Source organism: Pleurodeles waltl, chromosome 3_1 (assembly GCF_031143425.1).
Source record: "Pleurodeles waltl isolate 20211129_DDA chromosome 3_1, aPleWal1.hap1.20221129, whole genome shotgun sequence".
NCBI classification, from domain to species: domain Eukaryota; kingdom Metazoa; phylum Chordata; class Amphibia; order Caudata; family Salamandridae; genus Pleurodeles; species Pleurodeles waltl.
The window spans coordinates 1,723,612,737-1,723,632,476 of NC_090440.1; positions in this window are offsets into that span (position 1 = coordinate 1,723,612,737).

The window sequence follows — 19,740 nt, forward strand, 5'->3', positions numbered from 1 at the left end:
CGCTGGGCCATGAAGGACCGCCAGCACCAGCCCCGCTGGACCATGAAGGACCGCCAGCACCAGCCCCGCTGGGCCATGAAGGACCGCCAGCACCAGCCCCGCTGGGCCATGAAGGACCGCCAGCAAAAGCCCCGCTGGGCCATGAAGGACCGCCGTCTCAAGCCCCGCTGGGCCATGAAGGACCGCCGTCTCAAGCCCCGCTGAACAGGGCACCGCCAACTCAAGCCCCGCTGAACAGGGCACCGCCAACTCAAGCACTGCTGAACAGGGCACCACCAACTCAAGCACCGCTAGCCCATGAGCGGCAGGGGCACTGACGCAACTGGGTCCGTCACAGGGTGAGTGATGCACTCTGGGCACCAGTCCCCCTCCAGAACCAGTGGAGACATCCATCCACTACCTCTGTCCTTCACAGGATGAAGCACTCTGGGCACCAGTCCCCCTCCAGAACCAGTGGAGACATCCATCCACTACCTCTGTCCGAAACAGGATGAAGCACTCTGGGCACCAGTCCCCCTCCAGAACCAGTGGAGACACCCATCCACTACCTCTGTCCTTCACAGGATGAAGCACTCTAGGGAACCAGTCCCCCTCCAGAACCAGTGGAGACATCCATCCACTACCTCTGTCCTAAACAGGATGAAGCACTCTGGGCACCAGTCCCCCTCCAGAACCAGTGGAGACATCCATCCACTACCTCTGTCCTAAACAAGATGAAGCACTCTGGGCACCAATCCCCCTCCAGAACCAGTGGAGACACCCATCCACTACCTCTGTCCTTCACAAGATGAAGCACTCTAGGGAACCAGTCCCCCTCCAGAACCAGTGGAGACATCCATCCACTACCTCTGTCCTAAACAGGATGAAGCACTCTGGGCACCAGTCCCCCTCCAGAACCAGTGGAGACATCCATCCACTACCTCTGTCCTAAACAGGATGAAGCACTCTGGGCACCAGTCCCCCTCCAGAACCAGTGGAGACTGTTATCCACTTGAGAGACTGTGGCTTTGCACTCCCCAGGATTGAACAGTGGGCAACCCACCCACTGTAGAGACTTGAGAGACTGTGCCTTTGCACTCCCCAGGATTGAACAGTGGGCAACCCACCCACTGTAGAGACTTGAGAGACTGTGCCTTTGCACTCCCCAGGATGGAACAGTGGGCAACCCACCCACTGTAGAGACTTGAGAGACTGTGGCTTTGCACTCCCCAGGATTGAACAGTGGGCAACCCACCCACTGTAGAGACTTGAGAGACTGTGCCTTTGCACTCCCCAGGATTGAACAGTGGGTAACCCACCCACTGTAGAGACTTGTGAGACTGTGCCTTTGCACTCCCCAGGATGGAACAGTGGGCATGTGGCCCCCTCATGGATTTGGCGTCGTGCACTCAAGTGGCTGAGGTGCCCCCTCTTTCCCTCCCCCTGAGGTGCCTGTTTAGTTGCTGTCTGATGCCCCTGCAGTGTTCTCTCCGTCATGGTCGGGGATCTTGTGTGGGCCTCACCCATACCGTGTGGTCCCAGTGTTCCACGGACTTTCTTTGTGCAGTACCTGGACTACTATGCCTGGTATATATTTTGTACATGGTGTATATATATATATATATATATTTCTGTCTACTTGTTTGTAATATATTCCGATGGTTACACTCATTTTCTTTTGTCTTTGCATTCTTCCAGGGGGTTTGGGGGTGTAACTGTGATGTATTGATATGCATTAGTGTGTGTGTTGTAGTGGGTGAGGGTGGGGGTGTTGCGTGTGTGTGTGTCCCTGTTTTTTGCCTCCCCCCTCCCCTGTGTCGTAGGTGCAGTACTCACCATGGTCTTCGCCGCCGGCGTTCGTGCTCCTGGTAGAGGAGCAGGGAGACTATCGCAGGTAGGATTTGGAGTTCCGGTCCCATGGTGTCCTCGTTCCTCGTGGAGTGTGTAGAGGTGAGCGTTTTCCCTTCGAAATTCCTGTTTCCGCCGTGTTTTTATCCGCGGTGAAACCGCCCCAGAAAAGGTGGCGGATTGGCCTGTCATAATAGTGTGGGCGGTACTTTGTCCTCCGCCTGTCTGTTGGCGGTGTCCGCCGTGCTGTTTGTTTGTACCGCTGTGGCGGTCGGAGTGTTAAAGTGGCTGTCTTTGTTGGCGGTTTGCGCCACGGTCGTAATTGCAATTTTTTTACCGCCGGCCTGTTGGCGGTCTTACCGCCGCTTTAACACCGTCCGCCAGGGTTGTAATGACCACCATAGTGTTTGCACCCAGCGTGTATAGTTGGGTCCAAATCCCATTTCTTGCATAGTGATAAACAGATAGTCCCACCCCAGTGTGTCGAACACTTTCTCTATGTCTAATGACATGCTACACTTTCATATTCCTCTGTCGGAGTATCTCCCATTATGCTTAGCAATCTGCGGATATTTAGAAATGTGTTGCATTTAGGGATAAAGCCGTTCTGGTCTTCGTGTATTAGGGTATGTATAATGGGGGCCAGCCTATTTGCTAGTATCTTACCTAGGATTTTACAGTCCAGATTCAAAAGCAAGAGTGGTCTATATGATTTAACGTCTGCTGGATCCCGTCCCTGTTTGGGTAGGACCACTATCAATGCTTCTCTTTGTGGGAGATTGGAGTATCTTGTTGGACCATGCTTCCTCAAACACCGCCAGTAGATGTTGTTTTAGGTGCTTAGAGTAGGTGGTGTAGTACTCTATTGGTAGGCCATCTATTCCTGGTGCTTTGTTTCTGGATATCTAGCCCATGGCTGCCTCCACCTCATCCATTTATGTAGGGGCATCTAAGATCTCCTTATCTAATTGTGTTAATTTCGCTAATAACGTTCCTCCCATGAAGGAGCCCAATTGCCGGTCCGTGCATTCTGTCTGCCCCCTATATAAGCCGGTATAGTAGTTCTCAAATGCCTTATTGATTTCTTCCTGGCTGGTGGCTATGGTTCCATCAGCCAGGCGTATGGAGCCTATGGGGGATCGCTGACGGTCCTCACGAAGGAGCCATGCCAGCAGTCTCCCCGATCTGTCTCCTTCGGTTTGTAGTCGCGACAAGTGATAATTGTGATCGTTTCTACGAAGTCTTAAATCTGCTTCATCATATTTAATGCGCGCAGCCTTTAATTCTGTGTATGCTGTTCTGTTCGTTGACACTGCCACTTCTAGCTTTCTTACTTCCTTCTCTAAGTGAGTAACATCAACATGGAGGGAACGCCGCACTCCCCAACTGGCCGACATGCAGTACCCCCGTACAACGACCTTATGGGCATCCCATTCCATCGCTCTTGTACCCGCTAAATCCTTATTGACCTCCCAGTATTGTCTTTTTGCAGTGCTTAGTTCTTCCCTGAATGCTTGATCCTGGAGAGCTTCCACCTGTAAATGCCAGGTGGGGATCACAGAGCGCCTCTTCCCCCACCGTATTATGAGTTTCAGCGGGAGGTGGTCAGATAACGTTTTAGCCAGGGTACTCAGTATCTTTTATTAGGGAGCATATATCAGGAGTCCCCCATATGATATCTATCCTCGTGTGCACCTTATGTGGTACAGAGTAAAATGAGTATTCTCTTTTGGTTGGATGCCCCATACGCCAGACGTCATGTGTCATCATTACTCCCGCCCATGTCAGCAACTGGCTAGTAGTGTTCCCATGTGGTAGCCCCCTTGGCGGTGGGATTGATCTGTCCAATTCCATATCCGGTGTGTTGTTAAAATCCCCTCCCCAGATAGCTGGTGCTTCCGGATTAATCAGAAGAGCCGGCGTTAAAGTTTGCAGGAATTCTGATAATGCACTATTTGGGGCATATATCCCGATTATCGTAATCTGTCTACCATCTAGCTTCCCCTCCGTTACCACGTACTGGCCATCTTGATCTATTTTGTGTGCGTGTTGGACATATGGCACCCCTTGCGCAATCCACACCAGGATCCCTCTTGCATAAGCCGAATATGATGTGCCTATAATCTGTCGGCCCCATTGCCCCCTAGGTGCTTTCAGGTCGGACTCCAGTAGGTGTGTTTCTTGTAGGATGACAATGTGAATTCCCAATCGTTTGAGGCGAGCATGGACACAATATTTCTTACCCTGTGCTGCCATCCCCCGTACGTTCCACGTGATTATGTGGTATTCATGCATACCCTGAGTTATACATTGCACCATGATTTGTTATGTGGGGGTCAGGTATGCACTGCAACCCATAGTATCGTTTCGCCCCATGGTGGCACTTTCCTTCCCCACAGCTCGTTGGTGTGTGACAGCTGTAGCAAAATATCACATATTATACGAAGACTCTTAAAACTAACATGAAAACGTTCCCACCTGCCCCCTTCCCCAACTAACTCCCGATAACTATGCTGTACTTGTATTGTTTTCAACATCGTCCATGACAACTCTGTTGTCAACACACTCTCAGCAATAAGAACCTGTATCCATATAGATGTCTTCTGGAGGTAAAATGGCTGTCCTTGTCCATGTTGCCGGCTCTCCATTCTTATCTGGGCAAAGATCGTATACCCCAAGGATATAGGGCCTCATTACAACATTGGCGGGCGGCAACCGCCGCCCGCCAAGTTGTAACCGCTGTGCGGCCGCCAATACGGCCGCACTCCCGCGGTGCCCATTTTGACATCCCCGCTGGGCCGGCGGGCAGAAACAGAGTTTCCGCCCGCCAGCCCAGCGGGGATGTGGGCCGCAACATGGGAGCCAGCTCCAAATGGAGCCGGCGGTGTTGCGGCCGTGCGACAGGTGCAGTTGCACCCGTCGTGCTTTTCACTGTCTGCGGAGCATGCCCCTGCACTGCCCATCCCAGGAAAAGGCTGGGGTAGGGGGACTCGTAATCCCCTGAGCAGCGCTGCTAGCAGCGCTGCCCTGGCGGATTACAACCGCCGGGGCCATTGTGGTGGGAAACCGCCGGCCCCGGCGGTGCGACGGCGGTGTGACTGCGGCGCTTCCGCCGCGGTCGTAATGTCCCTGGAAGCACCGCCAGCCTGTTGGCGGTGCTTCCGTCATTTCAGCCCTGGTGATCCCGTACCGCCAGGGTTGAAATGACCCCCATAGTCTGTTATAATCATCTTATTTGGAATGATTAGGGCGATAAACAGTTCCTTCGGTTTAGCAGTCAACAGTCATAGTGAATCTGCGGATCTAGGGGTGAACTTCGGCCCCAAAGGGCTTCCAACACCGTGGAATCGGAGCTGGCGGAATCCGTGTCTGTGTGATTGTCTGCAGCAGTCTGCAGCACACCAAAGGAGTTCTGTGTGTGAAGTGATGCTTCCTTCAGCACCTTAGCTCTCTCCGCTGCCGCTTGTGTTACTGTAGGTTGGGCCTTCGACTGCTTCCTGGGTCTCCTTTTTGATGAAGTGATGAGCCATGTTTCTTCCTCTCTTGGACCCTCCAGTGGCTGTGCTAATCCTTTGGCGTGTAGCCACGTCCATGCGTCTTCTGGGGATGCAAAGACATGCGTTCAATCTTCCGTGATAATTCTCAGCTTAGCGGGAAACATCAGGGCATATTTAATATCATTTTCTCTGAGCCATTGTTTGACTTTCATGTATGAGTTACGCTGTCTCTGTATCTCCTGAGTGTAGTCCGGATATGCCGTAACTGATGAGCCCTCATATTGTATGGGGCCCTTATTGGGAAAGTATTGCAGAATTGCGTCCCTGTCCCTAAAATTTAAAAACCTTGCTATTAGCGGTCTGGGCTGCTGTCCCGCTGCTTTCCAGGGACTCTGTGCGCTCTCTCTACAGAGAAGAACTTTTTGGGGGTGCCTTGTAGTACCTCTTTAATCAACCATTGCTCCAAGAATAGTTCGGAGTTTTGCCCCTCTGATCTTTCGGGGAGTCCCAAGAAGCGAACGTTGTTGCGTCGGGACCTGCTCTCTGCCTCCTCCGCCCGGCGCCACAGCACTTTCACTTCAGCATCCAGACGTTGGATTTGTTTTTGGTTTTCTGTTACTGTGGGCTTAGTTCATTTAGCGTGTTCTCTGTGGTCCCGACACGTTCCGCTAGATTACGATGATCCACCCTCAGTAAATTGAGGTCCTGGGATACTGTGTCGATTCTATTTTCTAGTGAGGATTTGGTGTCCATAATCGCCTGTAGAATTTTCTCAAATTGTGTTGAGTGGGCTTGTAAGGTTTGTCCCAGGGATTGTAAACTAGGCATTATTTGCTGTTCTCCCGGTGCTTCTGCTGGTGCTGATCTCTCTTGCGCCTTTGCTGACTTAGATTTGCCAGCCATGTCTATTGTGCCCTCAAACCCTTCTGCTGGTTGCCAATGTGCTAGTGTTTGCGGCTGGTAGCAAGTTCTCCCACTGTGAGGTTGATCCTGCATCCCGGTGTGAGGTCTCTCAGACCGGGCTCCCTTGCTCCATTTTACTGGGGTCGTTGTATGCTCACAGGGAAGGGGGGGCAACCCCTCTGCAGACATTAAAGTTCACCAAGTGCTGATTCACCAAACCATACCATTACTCTTTCTCCTCCGGTGGTGGACAACATTAGCTCGTCCACTTGTTTCTCTGGCCCCCCTACCTCCAAGTCTCAGCCACTTTTCTTTCTCTGGTCCCTGAGTCCCATTCGGATACCAGCGCAGGGGGCTGCTCCGGTGCACATGATCCACCGTGATTGCCTTTGATGCCTGCCCCGGTGTTCCCCCGTTTCCGAGTTTTAATATTGCTTCACTGCCCCCTGGGAGTTCAATGGGGGTCGTCTGAGCCCTCTCCCGCTATCCCCCGCCGCTCCGTTTTATAATCCAGTGGTGGCGGGGGGAGGGGAGGAAGGAGGGACGAGGGTCAAGGAAAAGGCTGTATAGCCCGTGGTGGTGCCGACAGTTGCCCCAGTAATCACTTACTGTGTTGTAGCGCCGTCGCCTCGGTTCTAGAGAGGCCCGGGACCTCTCGTGATGATTCCCGGCACCCGAGGCCCTGGTGATGGTCCGCCACTGGGTTTTTCAGTGGTTTACTGGCTTACGGCCCCTCGCCGTGCGCTCCCCACAGTCCAAGAGGCCGCGGTTTCTCGTGGGCCCCCAGCGTCCCCCGGCGTCTGGTATTCCAGTCGCGGTCAATCGTCCCATTTTTCAAATCTGTGGGGCTGCGGGGACGCGTTCTTCTCGCCGCGGTCTCGCTGTTGTTTTCTGTGGTGCCCCGTTGGGCGCAGCTTCCCGGTTCCTCCACAAATCGAGGCCCCGGTCTCGGCCGGATGTTAGGCCTTTATCGCTGTGGTCGACCATGTAAATAACTCCGCTCAATCACGGTCTCTCACCGCACTCTCAACAGCGTCCGAAGGGGCTCGGCATTGTGCCCTTGTTCATTTGGGTCTAATGAGGGCACCGAACAGGATGATTTCTCGGGTCCTGGACGGAGCCTGCGATTCAGGCACCCGTCTCGGTCGCCATCTTGGTGTCAAAGCCCAGCTCACCTGAGTTCTTGTTCAGTTCTGATGGAGGTTGAAGACAATCCGACCCCACCCTGAAACTGCTTGTTCCAGCACACTAGTTTTTAAAACAGTGCACTTAGAACAGAAGCTCAAGGGAAGGGGGGAAGTGGATAAAATAAAATAAAGAGACAACAGCGTTCTTGCGTTTCCACTGTTGAAGTGCTGCACAAATCTGCGGCCCTCTCTGATTTCGGTAGAAACTGGTGCCTAATGAAACATAAACAAAGAACAGATAAGTACATCCTATTCCTAACTGGGTTCCTGACTATCCCTTTATTTATTAGAAATTCTCTTCTAAAAGTACCTCTTGGATCCTGGTCTCTAGTTTCCAGGTTTGGAATGTGTTACTGCTCTGGGATGTGCTTTCTATTACTCTAAAGCTTCTAAAACATTAAACAAATACCGTTATCAGAATTATCAATATCAAACATTCATCTTAATATAACTAAAGCCTAAATTGCCAATAGCAGACTCACTTTTCCCATATTTCCAGAATCTTTTATAAAACAAATACTGTACTTTTACATCAAAATACAGCATGTAATTTGTGCAAGTCCTTGATTTACTGTTTGCCTTGCTGTTAATGGTTTCCACGGTTCGATTCTTAAAAGTTCCATAAAAAAATGTTTGCTTCACAAAGTTCCGCAAAGTATTGTTGTAACAAAGAGTTTGAATCACAATGTTCGTGGAAGGTATCTTGTTTCAAATTGTCTATACACGAATCCAGAAATTGTTGTCAAAGTTCTTTCAGGTAATAAAAGTTTTGCACTTACTTGTTGCTGGCAAGAGATACTGATCAGTCTAACCTTGTCTTCTTTCTCTTTTGCAGGTTGCTTGTAGGAGAGAGGCTGAGGCAAGGAGGAACCGGAAACCGGAAGAAGGAATAGCCAGCAGCTGCGCCCATTGAAGCCAATGAAAGTCTGTAGAGAGCAGGAGTGCCAGCGCCGAGGGATCTGTCCTCAGGTAAGCGGGAGGTAGACGAGCACAAGCACTGGGCGAGGCTCGAGGGCTGCCTTTTATAGACAGGGCTGGGTGTGGTCCTCACATGCTGCACATGTTCTTGAAAGGTGTGCAGAGCTGGGTGTGGTTTGAAGAGTTGGGTGTGGTCCTCACATGCTGCACATGTTCTTGAAAGGTGTGCAGAGTTTCAGTTATTATGCAAATGAGTTAAATTAACACATGGCCTAGAGAGGAGTGTTTTAAAGAAGCCTTGGTAAAAGCAAGGCCCAATGTGTAAACAAAACAGCACATTAAACAACATACACAGAAGCCTAGGGGGGGGGAAGGTGAGATAACAAGAAAGGCTTTCAATAGTAAGTTTAAAAGGGAGCTATTACAGAACCCACTAGTGCAGTGAGAGGGGACATGCTCTTTGCTGTGCACAAACCCTAACACTTGGCCACGCTCCCCCCACTCCTTCATGACCTCTTGACTGGCCTCAAGGTTGCTCTTGGCCTGTTTCCAGAAAATCTGTGTCTGGTTGCAGAGGGCCTGCATGTAACTGACTACATCCTGGGGAGGTTGCTTGGTAACGTTCTCTCATCCCTCCTTTACTATGCTTAGTGGTCCCCTGATAGGGTAATCATAGAAAAGTTCAAAGGGGCTGAACCCCACCCCTTTCTGGGGCACCTCTCTATAAACAAAGAGAAGGCATGGCAAGAGGACGTCCCACTTATGCCTCATTGCCTCAGGTAGGCCAGTGATCATGCCTTTCAGGGTCTTGTTGAATCTCTCAACAAGCCCATTGGTTTGAGGATGTAAGGGTTTGTAAACTGGTAGGTTACCCGACAATCATCTCTCATGGACTTCATGTATGCTGACATGAAGTTTGTTCCTCTGTCAGACACCACCTCATTTGGGAACCCCACATGGGTAAATATCCCCATCAGAGCTCTGATCACCACTGGTGCAGTCACTGTCCTTAGAGGGATTGCCTCTGGATAGCGGGTGGCATGGTCCACCAAAACCTGGATAAACCTGTTGCCTAGTGCGGTTTTGGGTTCCAAGGGACCAATGACGTCGATGCCCACCCTTTCAAAGGGGGTGCCAATGATTGGGAGTGGTATCAGGGGGGCCTTGAGCTTTTTCCCTGTCTTCCCACTATCCTGGCAGGTTGTGCAGGACCTACAGAACGCATCTGAGGCTACCCACATTTGAGGCCAATAAAAGTGGGTGACAAGCCTGGCAAAGGTCTTGTCTTGCCCCAAATGTCCTGCCAGGGGGATGTCATGAGCCAGGCCCAGGAGGAAGGCCCGGTATCACTGGGGGACCACCAGCACAAGTGCTGCCCAGCAGCCGGTACCTTAGGCTCACTGTGGAGGAGATCATTCTTCCAATAGATGTGGTGATCGCCAGAGGCTTCACCTGCTGCTTGGGCTGAGGCCTGTTGCCTCAGACCCTCAAGAGTGGGGCACTCTTGTGCGCTTTGCAGAATTCCTCCCTGGTTGGCCCTCCCTCCACTTGCCAACCAGCAAGCTCAGGCAGGTTACGGAAGTCAGCAATATCCTCCCCAGTTGGCTCGGGGCCTCCTCTTCTGGGACCCCATCAACCATTGCGGGAATATCTGAGGCCGGTTTCCCACACCCCTTGCCCTTCCTCTGTGCAGGTGTCTGGGCCATTGTTCCAAGCTCCAAAGGCCCTTGCCTCGCCAGGCAGCCATGGACAGTGTAGTCATGCAGACCCATTCAGGCAAACCTAACATCTCCAGGTGGGATCTGAGCTCTACCTCCTTCCAGGCAGAGTGCTCAAGATCATCGCCTAACAGACAATCTACAGGCATGGTAGGACTCACAACTACTTTTAGAGTACCAGAGATCCCCCCTCCCCACAAAAAGAGAACCAGAGCTACCGGTAAGTGGCTCTCGCGATTATCAGCGACTATGACCTGGTGGAATGTATTAGGGATAACTTGCTCTGCTGACACCAGCTGACCCCTGACAGTAGTCATACTGGCTCCTGTGTCACACGGAGCCTCCATCCTTTGCCTATCAATGGTGACCCACTGTCTATATTGGAAATATTGGCAGGCTTGTGGGTTTTTGGCACCATTTCCTTATCTCCCAGGGACACTAGTGATACCTCTATCTGTTCCCCCAAGCTAACTGGGACCATCTACCCACCGAGCGCTGCACTAGCCAACCCAGGTGTCTGCCCTCCAGTGGTGGGCTGTGCCCTCTAGGAACACTGGCAATCTCCCTTAGAGTGTCCATGCTTGAAACACTCTAAGCATTTGGGGATAAACTTCCCTTTCTTCTTGTCAAATAACCCTGGCCTCTTCTCAGACTCAGGCTGCGACTACGTACCACCATCCCCTGGGAATTCTATGGGGGCCTTTCGAGAACTCCTTATTTTTAAGTTTTTCTCCCCACTCTTTCTTCTGGTGGGAACCCCGACCACCTCTGTGGCTGTCCCCTCCAGATACCTTCTTGGACACTCTGGTGGTTGCCAAGAGGTCCGCCTCTTCAGCAAGCTTCCTAGGATCAGTCAGCTTACTGTCTACCAAGTGCTGGCGCAACTCTGTAAAACAAATACTGAGCATATGCTTTCTCAGAATCAAATTATATAAGCCTGTGTAATCATTTACTTTGCTGCCCTGTACCCATCCATTCAGTGCCTTACTGGAAAAATCAAAAAAGTCTACCCACGTTTATGTGGAGAGTTTGGTGCTGTCCCTGAACCTCTGACGGTATTTCTCTGGAGTCAGCCCAAACTTGGCAGGTAAAGCAGTTTTCATGGGTGCATATACAGTTTTGATCTTTTGGATCCAGTGTAAGAAGTGTGTCCCTCCCTACTACTGGTACATACCTCCACAAGGCCGCCCCCCCCATTGCTCTTCAGAGACCCCATGAGCCCTTAGTGCAACTTCATAAGCAGCCAACCACTTATCAATGTCATCTGCCACCACATAACTAGGCACTACATTTTTGGGTATATGAACCTTCCTTTCCCCAGCAGGTCCTGCATGTTTGCTGCCACCATCACTGCTGGACTCAGGTACTGTCTTGCCTTAATATCCAGCTCCTTGAGACTCAGTTCATGAGCCAACAAAAGTTTATTTTCAGCTAAGGCTCTCTCAGCTGCTGCCTCTGCTCTCTCAGCTTCAATTTTTAACTTTGCCATTTATAGTTGAAACTCTCTCTCTTCCCTAATTTCCTCTGCCATCAGGCCATGGCTAGGGACACTGCTCCCTGGTTTAGCAGGGGACACAATTTCAGGGGTAGCATCTCCCACCATTGGCAAAAAATCCTCTGAGGGGCCATCCTCTTGCTCTTCCTCTTCAACATTCTCATCTGAATGGGCTTCTGCCCAGGCCCTCAGCGCCTTGTGGTGTTCCTCCTTTCTGGAGGCACCCTGGGAATGTACTCCCATCCCCTTGCAGAACCCCGTCAGCTGTTTAACAGTGTATGTCTCCAGCTTGGCTAGGTCAAAATCTTCAGCTCCTGCTTGAGACCCAGCCAGACACATGTTGAATGAGGATTTAGTTAAAAATGTCAGGCAGAAAACGAAATTGCAGAAAAAGATTAAAAAAATCAAGTTGACCTTCAACTGTGGGTAGGTAGTGTACACTTAGCTATTATATGTCACTGCACAAATACAAGTCCTATCCTCACCGCTGATCACCAATGTTAGAAATGGGGTCTTTGGTTGGCAGTCAGGTTACCCCCTGTCCAAGCAAGGACCCTCACTCTAGTCAGGGCAGGTCACACACAATCCAAATGATCATGTGCCCACCCTCTGGTAGCTTGGCTCTGAGCAGTCAGGCTTAACTTAGAAGGCAATGTGTAAAGTATTTGTGCAATAAATCATGCAATAACACAGTATAACACCACAAAAATACACCACACAGTGTTTAGAAAAATATATGATATGTATCTGCTTAAATGCAGGTCAAAACGACCTGATAAGTACACATAGAAATATCACTGTAGATAATGATAATAAGAGTCTTTAGTCTTTGAAAAGCAAAAATTGTCTCTTGCAAGCACAAAGTACCTGGTTGGCGTTCAAATTCTCCAAAAGGGACAGCAGAGGAGGAGATGCGTGGAAAACGGGGAGGTGTGCGTCGGTTTCTCCAGGCACACAGACGATGCGTCGAAAAACTTTCATGCAGGGAAGGCTTTGCGTCAATTTCTGCCACGCTGACTTGGATCCTCTTCGGGTTGCGGGGTTTTCGGATACCCCGGAGACCATGCGGAGAAATCCTGGGTGTGCAGGACGAAGTCACAGGAGCTGCGTTGATCCGGTGGGCGATGCAGGGAAATTTTGGTCGCACGGCAGGTGCTGCGTCAATTCTTCTCACAGGAAGTCGGGCTACGTCGTTCCTGCTCGGGTATTCGGCGATCCAGTGGGCTGTGCGTCGAAGTTCCGGTCGCATCGCTGGCTTTGCGACGATCTCCTCTCAGGGAGCCGGGCTGCGTCGTTCTGGTTTGGCATGCAGTGATTTTCTTACTGCGATGCAGGCTGTGCGTCATTTCTGGCAGGCTTTGCATCCAATTTTCACAGCACAAGGAGATCTGTGCAGGAGGAAGTCTTTTTGGTCCTGAGACTTCAAGGAACAGGAGGCAAGCTCTATCTAAGCCCTTGGAGAGCACTTCCTAGCAGAGCCACAGGGCAGCAAGGCATCAGGGCAACCACAGGGCATCAGTCCTTTGCAGAAAAGCAGTCATGTGAGTCTTTTGGGCAGCCCGACAGTGCCTCTTGGCAGGTTGCAGGGTCTGGTTCAGAGTTTCTTCACCAGTGGTATATTGTCCAGAAGTGTCTGAGTTGATAGGGTCAGAGGCCCTGTTTAAATACCTAAATGTGCCTTTGAAGTGGGGGAGACTTCAAAGAGTGGCTTAGAATTGCACAAGGTCCCCCTTCAGTTCCATCCTGTCTGCCAGGGTCCCAGTAGGGGGTTTGGAAGTCCTTTGTGTAAGGGCAGGCCACTGTCCTTTGACATGTAAGTGTCAGGCCCTCTACCCTCCCAGCCCAGGAAGACCCATTCAGTATGCAGATGTGTGCAGGTGTGACTGAGCATCCTGTGTTTGGGGTTGTCTGAGTGAAATGCACAAGGGAGCTGTCAAGTAACCCAGCCAGACGTGGATTGTAAGGCACAGAAGGATTTAAGTGTGAAGGAATGTTCACTTTCTAAAAGTGGCATTTCTTAAACAGTAATATGAAGTCCAACTCCACCAGTCAGCAGGATTGTGTATTACCGTTCTGGCCATATTAAGTATGACCTTGTTACTCCTTTCAGATAAGACCCTACCACTCAAACAGCATATGAGGGTAGCCCCAAAGTTAGCCTATGAAAGGATCAGGCCTCACAGCAGTGTAAAACGAATGTAGGAGTTTTACACTACCAGGACATATAAACTACACAGGTATAAGTCCTGCCTTTTATCTACATAGCACCCTGCCCTATGGGTTACCTAGGGACTTCCTTAAGGCTGACTTATATGTAGAAAAAGGGGTGTTTAAGGCTTTGGAAGTACTTTTAAATGGCAATACGAAGTGTCAGTGAAACTGCACACACAGACCGTGCAATGGCAGGCCTAAGGCATGGGTAAGGGGCTACTTAGGTGGGTGGCACAATCACTGCTGCAGGCCCACAAGTAGCATTTAAGCTACAGGCCCTGAGCACATGTAGTGCACTTTACTGGGGACTTACAAGTAGATTAAATAAGCCAATTGGGTATTAACCAAATGTCACCATGTTTTAAGGGAGCGAGCACATGCAGTTTATCACTGGTTAGCAGTGGTAAAGTGCGCAGAGTCCTAAAACCAGCAAAAACAGTGTCCAAAAAGTGGAGGGAGGCAGGCAAAAATGTAGGGGTGACCACCCAAGGCTGTCAGGTCTGACAATGTGGATCCACAGTAAGATGAAAATTAAAAAAAAATAATAATAACCCCCTACCCTGGGTGGGCCAGTGCCTGTGGGTTTGGTGCATCTTTTTTTTGGGGGGGAGGGTGGCGGGTGGCACTGTAGGGGCCTGCCTACCAAATGGAGCTTGCCTATTTAAAGGAGGCTGTCTTTTTGTGATCAGCTATGCACAAGACAAAGGGTGTGCATAGTAATGACTTCCCAAGCAAAAGGTGCTTAGCTGTATGGAGGTAGGCTGGACAAAGTACGACGGAGTGAAGGAGAGGCCTTTGCGTTAAAACATTTATTTATTGTGATGGGTGTACATAGTAAGATATGGTGAGGGTGTGTCTTCTGTACTGAGATTTCTGTACATGGTGACAACTGTGTGTAGTGCATAGAGGTGCATGACTGGTCTGTTTTCTCAGATCTGTGTACAGGGCAATGGCTGTTTGTAGAAGGTTGTGAGAATGAACTGGCCTGCACACTAAGAATGTTTGCAGTGTGATGGCTCTGCACAGTTTGGTATGGTAAAGGAGTAGTCTTTTTGTTGAGTTCTTTTAGCAAGCCATTGTTATGTTATTGAAATGTTTTAAGCCCAAATAACTCACTCCAATGCAGTATTCTGGCACTGAAGCCTAAAAAGTGGAAGGTTCCAAAAAAGGAGGATGAGATAGAAGCTACTACTTTACGATAACCAAGTTTGGAGTATTATTTTGAACATGGGAACATTCTGAAAAGAACGAGTGTCTACAGGGACTTTGTTGTAGCAATGCCAAGCAAGATATGAGAAGTAGTGGCCATTTCACTGTGATGTGAATTGGTGACGTGACATATTCAGTGCCACATTACAAGATCCAAGGCTTCCCGAATCCAAGTGCGAACAGACAAACAAGCACAACTGCCAGTGAAAAAAAGACCAAAGAAAACTTACCCCACACTATGAGGGTGATACGTTTATCAACTTCATTGTGTGGTTGAAAATTATTTTGGACTTCTTTTCAGAGGCAATTGCAGTTGTTCTGTCAAAGCATCCATGTTAATGTGTTGAGAGATGTCCTAGAGTAAGGGAGTACTGTGGTGTCCTAGAGAAGGAAAGGACCCCTGAAAGACTCACCACCGGAACTTCTAGGGAGACTGAAGGTTGAGGGAGATGCAGGAGCCAGTGGTGCGGTGTGATAATTACAGTGAGCAGTGTCAAATATATAAATTAACAAGTAGAAGACATTGGTGTTACCTATGTGTGCCTGGAGTGCACACATGACAACATTTTAGCACAACAAAGCGTGAAATTTGGAGAAAATCAGGGAACATATTTGCCTTCATTATATCTTTGGCGGTCTCAAAGCGAGACTGCCAAAGCCACGGGTGCCAGGAGACCGCCAGTGCTGGCGGTCTCCTGACTTCCATATTATGGACACTGACGGATTTCTGCCACAACTTGGGTGGAAATCTGGCAGCATCCGTGCTGGCGGTCGGAGATACCTGGGCGGTGCTACCACCTGCACCGCCTTGCCAGAAGGAATCCACCAGCCGTAATATGACCAATAATATGGCCTGGCGGTGTCCTGCTGGAGGGGTGCTGATGGCGGTAGCAGCACCCCTTCACTGCCAGACGACCTCCTAGCTGGACAAAGTAAGTCGGGCGTCCGACAGGGGAGTGGGTAGGAGGGTAGGGGGTGTTGTTGTGTGTGAGTGTGTGGTGTCTGCATGTGTGTACAAATGTGTGTGTGCGTATGTGAATGCATCTGTGAGTGTTGTGGTGTATGTGTGGATGTATACATGTGAATAAATGCGTGTATGAATGTAACAGGGAGTGCGTGTCTGCATTTCAGTGTGTATGTGTGTGGGTATGTAAGTGTGGATGCGTGTGAGTATGTGTACGTGAATGTGTGTATGGATGCGTGTGAGTATGTGTGAGTGAATGTGTGTATGGATGAGTCTGAGTGAATGCGTGTATGGAAGTGTAAGTGAATGGGTGTATGCATGGTGTGTGTGGATGTGTGTTTGCATGTATGCGGAGAGGAGGGGTATAGGGGTTGGTGGTGCGCTGTGACTTTAGGGGGAAGGGGCTGGGGGTGCGCTGTGACTCTACGGGTGTTAGGAGGTGAGGGAATTAGGTGATTGATGGGAGAGTTGGGGGAGCCTTCTACCGGTGACAAGGAAGGAATTCCCTGTCACCTGTAGCCCTACTGCCATGGTGTTCGTGGTGGTGCTACCGCCAAGGAAACCATGGCAGTAGGCCAGCTCATTATACCACCGGCGGTCTTGGGTGGACCGCCAGGTCAGAGATGAACATCTCTGGCCCGGCAGTTCATACCGCCATGGCAGTATGAGTGGAGATGTGGAAGGTTTACAGCGGCTAACCCGTCACATTCATAATGTGGCGGTATACACCGCTAGTCTGTTGGCGATGATACCGCCACATTAACCCTGGCGGTCAAAAGACCGCCCGGGTCAAAATGAGGGCCATTGTCTTCATTGATTTATATTGAACCATAATCGTTTTTAAAAGGGAGATAGCTAAAATAAAGCCATGTTTGGCTTAGAAAATTGAGAATCTCTCACCTGAAATAGGTCTGTTGGTATGAATGGGAGTGGTACATTTGAATAATGGTCATCTCAGTTTTTAGTCTGTTTTCGCATTGTTGTTTAAGCCTTGGTCCCCGTAGGAGGGTGGGGTGCGCTATTGACTAACCCATCTTCAGCATTCAGTGCACACAAAGGCTGTCTGGACTAGTCCAACCTTCCTGCAGATGCTTCGTGTAGGCTTCTTTTGGTACTCATTATTTCACATTAATCCAGCTGTGGATGTGGAATAAACAGCGGTATGCAACATAGAAAAGGAACATTTCCTTTTCGTAGATGATGTGATTCTGAGACCTTGATTCTCATGCAACATGTAGGCGAGTTCAGGGCATGAATGAGTACTCATGACAGAGATGTGTGGAGGAGAGGCTGAAGGCAATGCAATTTTCTCACAATGCCTTTCACTGGGTCATAAAAGATGTTATGACTATAATGATCATCCAATCTTTGGCCTCTCTGAATAGTGCACAGAGAAATAGTCAAATATTAATCCTATTTATAATTGACATTCTGTTGAAAGTGCATGAAGACAGATGGACAGGTATTGATACGGTTTTGTGTGTGTGTTTGTGTGTGCATACACACATGTGGGACCAATAGCTCCTCTGCAGTGTAGGAACCTTGTTGATGAGGGATCCCCAAGCCCAAGACAGCCAGCTTGTGAAGGGAGTGGTGTCTGTCCATGAGAGATCTGGAAGGAAGGTCATTTTTTAATACTATTCTGTAAGGAGTGATTGGGTGTGATGAATTATTATTATTCTTCACCAGTGGGGATTGCATTTGGGGGTTGTGGTACCACTGAAACCAGGGAGATCCAAAATATTGTAGGTTGAGGGGGGTCTTCAGAGTTGGTGATAACATTTAGGTTATTTGGAGGCATTTTGCTTTATGGGAGGATAAAATTAGTCCACGGAGTGCAACACATTTCAGATGATGGTGAGTTGGGCAGTGTGTCCTGGAAGGGATGTGTGCTGCAAGAGTCTGGGGGGAGGGGTAGAACAGTACAAGGAGTGAGGGAGAGTGAGCTGTTGGAGCAAGGAGGGGCACTACAAAAATTCAGGAGATAGAATGAGAGACTATGCATGCCTGAGGGAATTAATGCAGGAGTCAGCAATGGCAGAGGGCTGAAGGATGTTGGAGAGGGGAGAGAGGAGGAATGACCCACTCATACACCTCTCATGCCCCACTACAATTGCCACTGGGCAATACATTTAAATAACCTTCCTTCCATTACACATGTTCTGCTATCCAAAGAATGTAATACCCACACGCACCCCAGCTTGAGGGGGACAAAATGCAAAAACCTGTTGGTTGGGTAATATGGGGACTCAGGAGTAAAAAGTTTGAAGACCCCTGGACTATGGACATTCCCAAACTCTGATCTGACCCTTTCCCACCTTGAAAATGATCTTTGATTTACTGTAGCCAAGTAGAGAAGTAATTCCACATGCAGGATCAGATATGGTGGGGGTGGAAAAGTATTTCTTTCTCTGTTGGGAAAAATATGTTCCCCGCAGAGAAAACAACAGGAAGTGCATTTGCACAGTCGGCTCTGTCTTCCCTGTGCATAATTCAACACTATGTAAAATTATGCACAGCCAGAACAGGGGTCGGAGGGAGATGCCACATGATATTCCCAATCCTACACTTGTAAACCTGCACCTGACACAGATCTCCAGGCATGTGAATTTTAACAAGAGTTATTAGATCAGGTTTACTTTCAGTGGCATGGAATGACAAAAATACCTCTGTACCCATACATAGATGTACTTTTACTAGTGCAGATTTACTAGTTCATTTTGCAAGGCTTTTGAACTAAAACAATCTGTATTGATGTGTAAGATGACAACCCAAATAAAGACAGCTAATAAACAATAAAATGTTAAACCATCTTCTACTAGTGCAAATGTTAAGAAATCTAAATGTTCAGACAAAAAGGTAGAGTTAGGCCAGTTTCAAATTAAAAAAAATGTGTGTCAAAGGTTTCATTGATGAATATTAAAGTCCAAATTCAAATTATCCTCTTGAGTTAACAAAGAAATAGGACCCCAAGAACAGTTCGGACAGAGATGCAGTGTGGGCCATGCTAATTTTGCAGTCTTGTACCATGATCAATTTGTTGAGGCATTTCATGTGATAACAGCTATATAAAACACTGCAAATATTATGAGTAAAATGGAAAAAATAATTGGGATTAAAGAGATAACTTGAAGTTTGATTACATCTGTGGCCAAATTTAATATACATGTAGCAGAATAGTCTGGCCAGAGGACACGCAGCATGCCTTTATGAACAAAATTACAACTTTTAAGATAGTCAGACGGACATGCGCACACACACACACACACATACACACACAATTTTATACAAAATTGATACAATAATTGTCTCACTCTACATTTAGAGCAATGGATTTCAAAAGGTAGGCCTTTCAAAGGAAGAGACATTTTCATCCAGTAATGGTGCAGAGATCTGGAACTGGGACACCAGACAATAATGGTGTGGAGTGGGTGCAGGTGGATGCATCCAAAGACCATTAATATCAGCTGGAAGGAGAAACCATGTATAACATTGATGCTTATTGTTGTGGTATGCACTAGATCACTTGGCTGAAATGTGGTGACAATCACTGTGAGGTCACAGCATTCCAGGCAGTGTCAGGCTTCTGGGGAGATTTGAATGAGGTCAGTTACGGTCATTGGTTCACTGCCTGTGGAGGTTGGATATACATGCTATGAACCTATTAAAGGTTTATGAAGAACGTTTGAAGTGTAAAGTGTATTCTTTACACTGGCAACGAGGGAGAAACTGTTGCCAACCTCCTAGATGAATCGGAACCCATGTAACCCATATTAAGCATATTTTGAAGTAATGTTGTGGACACTGAGGT